Consider the following 10,467-nt stretch of genomic DNA (forward strand, 5'->3'; position numbering starts at 1 on the left):
ATGTAAGCCTGTCATGGCTGAATAACATCATCTTTTTTTGTATATGTTGGTATTTTTTTCTTTTGCTGTAAGGGACCAAATACTTTTTTTGTCAAAGGTCATGTTGATCGTAAAAGGTACATTTAAAACTGAGTCACAGCAAATAGCGCTGAAAAACACCAGTAGCACGAAAGTTGAATCAAACCTTGGGAACAACAACAATTCCTCGCTGCATATATATTCAAAAGATTTCATAAAAGTAACACATTGAACATAATTATAAAAAAACATACAGTAGACATAAACAGTGAATATAAATAAATAGGATATATGGTATTTTGATTTGATATACTTTATTAATCCCCATGGGGAAATTGTTTCTCTGCATTTGACCCATCCTAGTGTTAGGAGCAGTGGGCTGCCATTTTGAACGGCGCCCGGGGAGCAGTGTAGGAAACAGTGCCTTGCTCAGGGACACCTCGGTAGCACTTGGTCTTGCCGGGATTTGAACTGGTGACCTTCCAGTTGCCAAGCCAAGTCCCTATCGACTTCGCCACCACCGCCCTATATATATATGTATAGCAAGAAATATTCTGAATCTCTATCAAAGGGAAATCTGTCTCCTAATCTGGTGGGATATGAACATTTAACAACATCAACCCTAACAGTAACAGAGTGTTTTACAGTATATATATTATATATACTAACATGCGCATACCCATGCCATGAGAAACAATGCACACCTCTTGTTATTTATCCTCAACAACTTTGAATAATGATCAAATAATAAATACAAATAGATTCGCAGTAAATTCAACTAAATTAGAAAACAATCCTGCATTGGGTGGTGTGTGATAAACCATGTGTTTGGGTGACAATAAATAGGAGGCGTACAGTAGATACATAAACAATAAAACCATATTAGGCCTACATTTACACATTATAAATATATATATATACACACTGTATATTGATAAGGCAATTACAGTGGACCCAAATAAAACTTACTTGAATAATTTGTGTTTCTTTACCTGATTGAGTGTAGACTGTAACAATATTACTATTAATCCATCATATAATCATGATGGATTATCAGTAATCATTTCAAAGTGACACAGAGACATTGGATGAACCTTCAGCAGCGTTTATATGCGTCGTATTGCCCTTGAACACAACTTTTGATCCGAAAACAGCAAAGGAGGCCAACTCCCACCTGTCGAGTACGGCTGTACTGAGGTGTTTTTCCTCCGGAGACGTCGCGAAGAGACGGAGCGGCTCCACCTGTTGCTGCCTGCGATCTGCGATCTACGGAGGCCTGTTCGTCGCGAAGAGACGGAGCGGCTCCACCTGTTTGCTGCCTGCGATCTGCGATCTACGGAGGCCTGCTCCCACCTGTAGAGTAAGGCTGCACTGGAGAGGTTTTTACCCCGGAGTCGTCGGGGAGAGACGGAGTGGATCCACGCTTCGGGCTTGGCCTGCTTCCACGGGGCGTGTGCTGCTGTGCGGAGGAGGATTTTACCACGGCTGGGGCCTGCTTTCCACCTGTCCTGGTTCTGCTGTTGCAGAGGCCTGCTTTCACCCCGGGGATACCACGCTGCTGCTTTCGTCTGTCCTTTGCTGCTGTGCTGATTTTGCTCCAGGAACATCGCGGATTCTGTGCGCTGGTCTGGGAAAATGGCCCATATCGGGATTCTGCTGTGCCTGTTAACTATTTTGGACTATGAGAAGATCTCTAGTCATTCTGAGGAGTCTACTGGATTCAGGTCTGTTCTGCCACCCGCAGTGGGCATCCCCTGCAAAGGTTTGGATGTGTTACACAAACAATTACCGGTTGCATTGTCACAGACAATCTGCTCGACAAAATATGTTTGTCTTTTTTGTTTTCCTGCGATGATGGTTCTTCAGGACTGCTTCTTAAGCTCTAATCACACTCTCGCAGACTTTTCCGGTGATTCTAAAGTAGATGACAATGTATGTGTGTCGCTTAAGAGGAAAAGATGCCTGGTTTTTTTGTTGTTATTACTGTCAGGAAATGTACAACCTAACCCTGGTCCGCCCAGTAGTAGTAGTCACATCGCTACTCCTGCTGATTTTAAAGCTAGGTCTGGGTTGGGTTTCATCCACTTGAATGTGTATCCACATTAGTTTCCAAATCTATCAGTAAGCAATTTGAATTGTTAGCCTTAAATATCAACACACTCTCACTCCCTAAGCGTCCAATAGCGACGTTTGGTCAGTGTCCGTGGCGTCCAATTGTGACGCTCCTAGGCTCCTTCAGCGTCATAAAGGGACGCAAATAGCTTTCAACTGATTGCAATGTATTCCCATCTGCGTCGGGATTTGACGCTCATGGAAGCACGGCATTCGTTTGTGTCGGCTGCCCTTAAAGGTAATGTGAGCGTCCATTCCCATTGGATAACGGAGAATTGTACACCCGGAAGTAAGTATTCCTTTTACTGTCGATTGATTTTACAGTGATATCTGCACTACTCATCGACTAAAAAACACCAGATTATCCTTGTTAATTACACAACATTGATTGGCTTAAATTGTGTGCAATGCTTTTGTATTTTTCCCTTTCGATTCGGAGAAACAAATATTTGTTCTGAGTAAAGGATGGCAGAAGACACACTCAAAAAACTGACTTTTTGGTGTAGTAAAATATATTTAATTAACTGTCATACTTTTTACATGGTAATATCAAGATTCACAAAGAACTAGAATTTCTTAAGTAACATTTTAAATGTATACACCTTTTATTCATGTAATACATTTACAGTGTGGGAGGAGTAAGTTTTATTATATATTTACTCATACTATTTAAATGATTTATAATCACTGCTCATAAACCTTAAAATAGTAAGTAAATGTTAATCTAAAACCATAGTAGCTGTTTGAATCCGCGCATGCGTCTTGACAAGACAAGATACCCGTGTTTTTGGACGACGGTTCAGTTGGGTTTGCAGTTGCACATTTGAAGGCTGTCGGAGGAGCTGTATGGCTGGAAAAAGAAGTGTTGGTAAGTTATTGTCTCTCTGTTTAAGACTTATGATAATATATGTATCTTTGTGCATAATAGCCTAATTCTTGTTTGCTTGAACCATGTTAACGTTTCTGTGCATTAGTTCACAAAGTTGAGAGATTATGTTTTAGATATGTTACGTGCTGTTAGCTAGCTAACCTTAACTGTAATTTACCAGATAATTTAAAAAAAACACTCACATGTATCTAAAGAAGGTTCCACGTTTTATTTCACGTCTATAAAACTAAGGGCATAACAGTTGGAATAGCATTGTCAAAAGCAGAGGAGAGGAAAAGTAATGTTAGCTGAGTTAGCGTTAGCCGCAGTTTTCCAAAATTAGCTTTGTCATCCTGTCAGGTTATGGTTACAATGGATTTTTTTTAAACATTAAAAAAAATATGTACAGAAACCAAAGAGGTTACAGTGCTTGCATTATGTCAAATACGCCAATCTATTGTGTTGTATAGATATATTAGCTACTGAAATTAGCATGCTAACTGACTAGCACTGGCATCAGCCGAGGCGCCAGGATTTCAATTGTGGGTGGGCCAATGTAATTTCGGCTGGGCCTGTTCTAATAGATGTTTCTCGTTAACAAAAATACGGAATAATGAGCGAACACCTGATGTGTGTCTGTGTGGTTAGACCGCAGCGTGCTGTCCTTTAGCGGATCTAGCGAAGTGAGCGGCCGTGCGTAAAAGGCACTGGTTCTCTGACGCGGCACTTTTCAGAGTCTGCAGATTTATCATTAGGCTACTTCCTTCTGATACTGCAGAGATTTCATGAGCTGAAGGTACGTGTCATACATAAGCAGCTGGCAGCAGATACTGTTGCTTCACACTCATAAGCTTTGCTGATTTGGGCTGGAGAATGCCTGCCGCGTCACGGAGCGTCCACACTACAGCTTCAAAAAAAGCTTGGAGCTGGGTGTGTCTGAAGCTTGGGGATTTTATTCAAGCAACGCGACCAACAACCAATCACATGAATCTCCCGCCCCCGACATACAAAGCAAATGTTACATGCAACAGCGCTACCGCTGTTTTCTCGTTTCTGCCATCAATAAATGAACGAAGCGTACACGGACCAAGCAATCCCAAATGAAGCTAATTCACAGTAAACACACACATGGCTTAAAATATCTTATAATTATATTGTTGTTTTTTTACAGTAAGTTAAAATATTTTTTCTGCAGTTTGAGACCTGTGAGTTAGTGCATCACTTTATAATCCAGTGATATAATACATATTATTGTCAAATGAGCCATTCTGCATAATGAGTACTTTTTACTTTAAGTTTATTTTGATACTAATACTTTTGAAATTGTACTTAAGTAAGGTTGTGAATGCATGACTTTTACTTTTAACAGAGTAAATAATCTGTTATAAATATACACAGAGGTATTGCTACTTTTACTTCAGTAAAATATCCACATACTGTTTCCACCAATTGTTTAATTTTGTTTCTTCAAATATTCAATCAAGTCTAATTAAGTGAAAATGTTATATTCACGAAGTTCATCTGTCTTATTTACATATCTGTCTATCAACAGGAAGAATAGCAGTACAGCAGTGAGCCTGTGGAGTCTAATTGGAGTGATTGCTCAGGCAAGTAGAGTGATATATTATTACTGTTATTCTTCACTGCGTAATGTAATATAAAATTGTGGATAAATGTTTAAACCATTGTTTTAATATTACAAATTATGTCTGTTCATTTACAGAGTGGCCTTAAAAAAATGAACAAAACGTTCTCTTATCGAAGGCTCGAGGTTGTGACTGGTAGTCCTGCTGCTGGTGACTTCAAAGAGAGATGGCCTGCTTTGTTTTGTGAAGCTGAGGTAGGTGAATCTATACATGCTCCATTGTACAGGAACAAATTAAAAAAAGATAGATACACATGAACATTAATTAACTTGAAACACTATTCTCTCAAAGTTAAAATTCTATAAATAGCTTGTTCATTCCACCATTAATATCTGCACGATTTATAACACCCTATACATAATTGACCCTGCCTTAATTTTGTATCAGACTTATTGGCCCAGTTCCTCATGTTGTGCTTGTGATTACTTTGTCACTTCAGATAAAGGCGAAATTCGGGCGAATAACTACAATTTCGCTGGAGCAGAGCTTCATGTACAAACTCAACCACTACACACCAACACGTATTGCGCTGATGAAGGCCAAGGGAGGAGTCCTCGGGACCAAGCTGAGGCCGTTCCTGGAAACACTGAGTCAGGTATGCTTGTTCAAAATTGTGCATGATCACATTTTTTTTTAAGGAAGACAGACCTCACTCACACACACATCACCCGATGCCCAATGCTCACACACACACAGCACACATCCTCACACGCGGTTGTTCGAATGCCCCTGCATGGTCCATCTTTCCATGGCTCTTGCTCAGTTTGCTCAAATCACTCCTCCTCGCACATGTATGCTCTTGTTTTCTTCCTTGAAAGTTTATTGTGTATGAATATTAGTTCAGTATTGACACAATATTAATCTCTTCACAGAACCAAAGCATTGACATGAGGCGTGACTCTGTCATCCGCAGCCTCATACTATACCTTGGCGAAAAACAACAGGATCTTTTTGAAGGTAAAGCATGATTTTTTGTTAATGACACTGTTGTAACATTTTAATGTTAAAACAAGAGGTCTTTAGAGGGAGACCGCAGCTCAACAGTTTATGTCATATAGAAGTGGTTTACATAATCTGAAAGCTGGGTCAAATTGTTCTAGTCACAAATCTATTATAAACATAGTTTATTAATTTCAATTAATTAAATTGTAATGTTTTCAGTGTATTACGGCTCAGAACATTGGTCCAAGTATTTGAGAGATGCTATCCTGCTCTATTATGTCCCATAAATTGTTGCAGCAATTTTTGTGTTGATATAATTTAATACACAGATTTGCTGCTAAACTTAAGCATATTAACCACTCGAGAATTGCCAAATATGGTCAAAAATGCCTTCAAAGTATCACATTAGGACATCAAGACATAGAATAATCTATGCTGTGATTGGAATAACAAAATCTGAATTATTTTTAAATTTCTGCAAGAATTGCATTTTTCCACGATTGGATGGTGAGCACTTCTGTTCTGGAAACTGCTCAGAAACCCCCTTTTTGTAAATAAACCTAGGAACGCCATACATCCTCTGAAAGCCCTCCATCTCTAGTTTATGGCTGTGACTATCCTAGAAGCCACAACAGCTCATTTTATACTGTGAAGTCAATCTTCAAAAAAAAAAAAGTTTCACTCTAATGGAATGGCTCCTACATCATCACACATGAATATAATTGGGCTCATTGGATCCACATATCCAATTCATGCAATTCCAAGACCCCAGCATGCAAAAATATTAAAATACAACGTTTTAAGAAAGGCGAAAAAAACACATTTATACTGCATGCACAGAACTGCATGTTTTTCGTCCCAAACTGCCTGTGATCAGCATGAAGTGTCCATGTGTGTAAAGAGGAGACTCGTGGGTATCCAGAGAACACATTTTCATTCAGATATCTTGAGCTTAAAGGTCAGGGGATGACCCCTTTGAATATGGTCATGTCATTTTCCCCTCGCCAAAATGTTGCCTATCTTTGCAGCGTTAATTAGCCTCTTTGCTGACCAGCATGACATGGTTGGACAAGGCACCAATGGATTCCTCAGATCCTAATTTCAAATGATATCATCTTTACTCTAGCTTCAGAACTGAGCCCTCTAGAGCCTCTGAAAGACAGTACAATTGGCCGGCCCGGATGAGGGCCCGAGGGTCTCAGAGTTAATGATGGTCTTTAGCACATGTGTTCATACTGCCCTGACAATGAAGTCACTTTGAATGATTCAAGCATTCTATGTTTCTCACTTCATTTTTCTTGTAAATTGTATGCAGGAAGACAGCCGCAGTGATGCAACTGAACACGTCTTGAAGATCCTGGTTGTCCATGGTGCCAATGAAGAGGATCCAGTTGATGCAGCCCTCCTGCTTGAAGGCAGAGAGATGATGCCAGGATGCGGCAGTACTGCCAAAGCATGCACGCTCCTTATGGGGCTGATTTATGCGTTAAACTTGGCATACCCCCCAACACTGCGCTACACTTTTGAGGTGTTCCAGAAACTTTTTCTCGGACTGGATGGGATTAAGCTGACCCCAAAAGTGCAAGCTTTGAATGTGAACCTGCTGTCTTAAAGACATGGAAAAGCCGTCTATTCATATCAAGTATGTTCTTGCATGAGGCACTTTGTATGTCGCTGCAAGTTGAAATGTATTTGACAATTTACTTTATTTCTGTCTGATTTGAAACTTTGAGCTCGCAGACTTGGAGGAAGTTACACATGTACATGTAAAGTAATTGTCAAGCTTCTTCACATGCAGACTTCTCAACTGATAGAGTGATTGTGTTAAGTGTGACGCAACAGTTTCTAAGGACCTAACTCATTTTCAGTTATTCCTCACCACCTGGGTTTTCTTGTTCTAAACACTTCAGCGTTTTCTCACCTGCCTCTGAGCTTTCATGGTTCTGGCTCTATTCATATCAAGTATGTTCTTGCATGAGGCCCTTTGTATGTCGCTGCAAGTTTAAATGTATTTGACAATTGACTTAATTTCTGTCTGATTTGAAACTTTGAGCTCGCAGACATGGAGGAAGTTACACATGTAAAGTAATTGTCAAGCTTCTTCACATGCAGACTTCTCAACAGCGTTTTCTCACCTGCCTCTGAGCTTTCATGGTTCTGGCTCTTGGGCTTTGTGAAAGCTGCTGCTTAGAGATTGTTTGCATGCAGTTATTATAATGTTAATGTTGTCGGTTAATAGTGATTGAATTGTTGACAAAATAAAGTGTAATTGTATTGTATTTTAGTTGTGATTTGTGCTCAATGTATATTAAATGCATAGATTATTACATTTATTAGGTAACATTTTTCAAAAGTAAATGAGTAACAATTACATAATTAAAGTGAGTAATATAACTTCAAACAAATGAGTAATTCAACATTTTAAACTGAAAAAATATGATAAAATCTACTTATTTACTTCATAACAGTAACTATTACAGATATATAATATTTACTTAATAATTTGATAATAGTGATGTTCCTGTCATGTACATCCACTGCACACATAATCTGAAATAACAACTCATATTTCTCGCATCAAATGACATCAAAACGCATTTTAATGGCCAAACTAACTTTAAAATAGGCATTTTCCACCGAGAATAAAACGAAGTTCGGCCATGTTTTCTTTTTCTGCAGGGAGAAATTTGAAGATCAAGTGACATAGACGCCAGCCATCGGAATGAATGGTGAAAAAAACGGGGTTTGTCAAACAGAGCACATGGTGTAGTCCAAACGATAGCTGGGGATTCTGGGAAGTGTAGTGTCTTCTGCCATCCTTTACTCAGAAAAAATATTTGTTTCTCCGAATCGAAGGGGAAAAATACAAAAGCATTGCACACAATTTAAACCAATCAATGTTGTGTAATTAACAAGGATAATCTGGTGTTTTTTAGTCGATGAGTAGTGCAGATATCACTGTAAAATCAATCGACAGTAAGGGGAATACTTACTTCCGGGTGTACAATTCTCCGTTATCCAATGGGAATGGAAGCTCACATTGCCTTTAAGGGCAGCCGACATAAACGAATGCCGTGCTTCCATGAGCGTCAAATCCCGACGCAGATGGGAATACATTGCAATCAGTTGAAAGCTATTTGCGTCCCTTTATGACGCTGAAGGAGCCTAGGAGCGTCACAATTGGACGCCACGGACACTGACCAAACGTCGCTATTGGACGCTTAGGGAGTGAGAGTGTGTTGTAAATATAGAAGTGGCAAAGGGTCAACAGGTCATGGTGGTGGACTGTTACAGACCCCCCTCAGCTGTCAAGGACTCCTTTTCTTCGCTAGCAAATCTTTTATCGCAACTAGACTACAAGGAAATAGTGCTACTTGGAGATTTTAACTGGGACTGGTTAACTGCAGTGTCAGAGGATTTTAAAAACCTTTGTATCTCTTTAAATGTTACTCAGATTGTTGACAGTCCTACTCGCCCTAATATTAAGTCCCCAAATAAATCCTCCCTAATTGATCTCATTCTAACTAATATTCCCTATAAATACTCAGCTGTGGGAGTATTTGCGAATGATCTGAGTGACCACTGTGTTGTAGCCACAATTAGGGACACAAAAGTCCAAAAGGTTAAACCTCGTATTATCATCAAGAGAGACATAAAACATTTTGTGGAGCAGGGTTTTGTACATGATCTGTTTGGGTTTGATTGGGGAAAAATCGATTTGTGTGCTGATGTTGAGACTGCATGGTCTTATTTTTATCTTGGTTTTATGGAGATCATTGATAGACATGCACCCCTGCGTACTTTTAGAGTGAAGGGACGAGACAATCCTTGGTTTTCTGCTGAATTATCTAGTCTCCTACATGAGAGAAACAAGGCCTGGGCAAAGGCTAGGAAACCAGGCTCAGAGGTAGAATGGCTGCATTTTAGGAAGCTAAGAAATAGCTTCACTTCACATGTCAAAAGTGCTAAATCTAAGTATTATCTGTCAGTTACCACAAAGAACCTGAACAACCCTAGAAAATTCTGGAAAGCCATAAAATCGATATCCACCGGTGATATCCGAAATGAGCTACCTCCGTGCCTTACCACAGCATCTGGCACTATATCGGACAGGGCTACCATGTTAAATTGTTTTAATGAGCATTTTGTGTCCTGTGGCTCTGTTTCATTCTGTTTCTAATTCTGCTTCTGTGAACACCACAGTCGGTGACTCAGAACAATGTGGTCTGGAAAACCCTTTCAGTGTTACTCCTTTTACTGTTGATGTTGTTCGTGAAGTCTTAACCAAGCTAGATCCTAAAAAGCTGGCTGGTCCGGACAAAGTAGATTCGTAGAACCTTTCTTTTTAAAGATAGCTGCAACTTTTATTGCTCCACCTCTTACTACTCTTTTTAACCTCTCTCTCAGCACGAACAAAATCCCAAAAGTATGGAAGTCAGCTTATGTCCTGCCACTACTAAAAGGAGGAACATCCTTTTAGTAGTGGCAGGACATAAGCTGACTTCCATACTTAAACCACCTTATTAAACAATTATAGACCCATCTCTAAATTGTCAGTTCTGGCTAAGGTTCTTGAACGCCTAGTGAGTGAACAGGTAAAGGAGTTTTTATGTACACATGACATCCTGTCTAAACATCAGTCAGGCTTCAGAAAGAAACACAGCACCATCACTGCCACAATGAAAGTGGTAAATGATATTACGAGTATTTTAAATAATAAGCAGAGTTGTGCAGCTCTGTTTATTGACCTATCCAAAGCTTGTGATACCGTCGATCATCGCATTTTGAAGCAGAGGCTGGTCAGTATTGGCATATCCAGCCATGCAGTGGGTGGTTTGTGAACTACCTCTCTGAAAGGTCCCAATGTGTTCAGTTTGATGG

The 10,467-nt window shown here is 39.6% G+C and overlaps 1 long non-coding RNA gene across 1 annotated transcript; it reads left to right on the plus strand.

Moving 5' to 3' along the window:
- The first annotated feature begins 5,156 nt into the window (after positions 1–5,156).
- LOC117444961 (uncharacterized) lies at positions 5,157–7,210 on the plus strand. The gene is made up of 3 exons (XR_004551905.2): positions 5,157–5,239; positions 5,517–5,601; positions 6,902–7,210. It is a non-coding gene; the product is annotated as an uncharacterized lncRNA (long non-coding RNA).
- Positions 7,211–10,467: the final 3,257 nt, after the last annotated feature.

The sequence above is a fragment of the Pseudochaenichthys georgianus genome, chromosome 4 (assembly GCF_902827115.2).
Source record: "Pseudochaenichthys georgianus chromosome 4, fPseGeo1.2, whole genome shotgun sequence".
NCBI lineage: Eukaryota > Metazoa > Chordata > Actinopteri > Perciformes > Channichthyidae > Pseudochaenichthys > Pseudochaenichthys georgianus.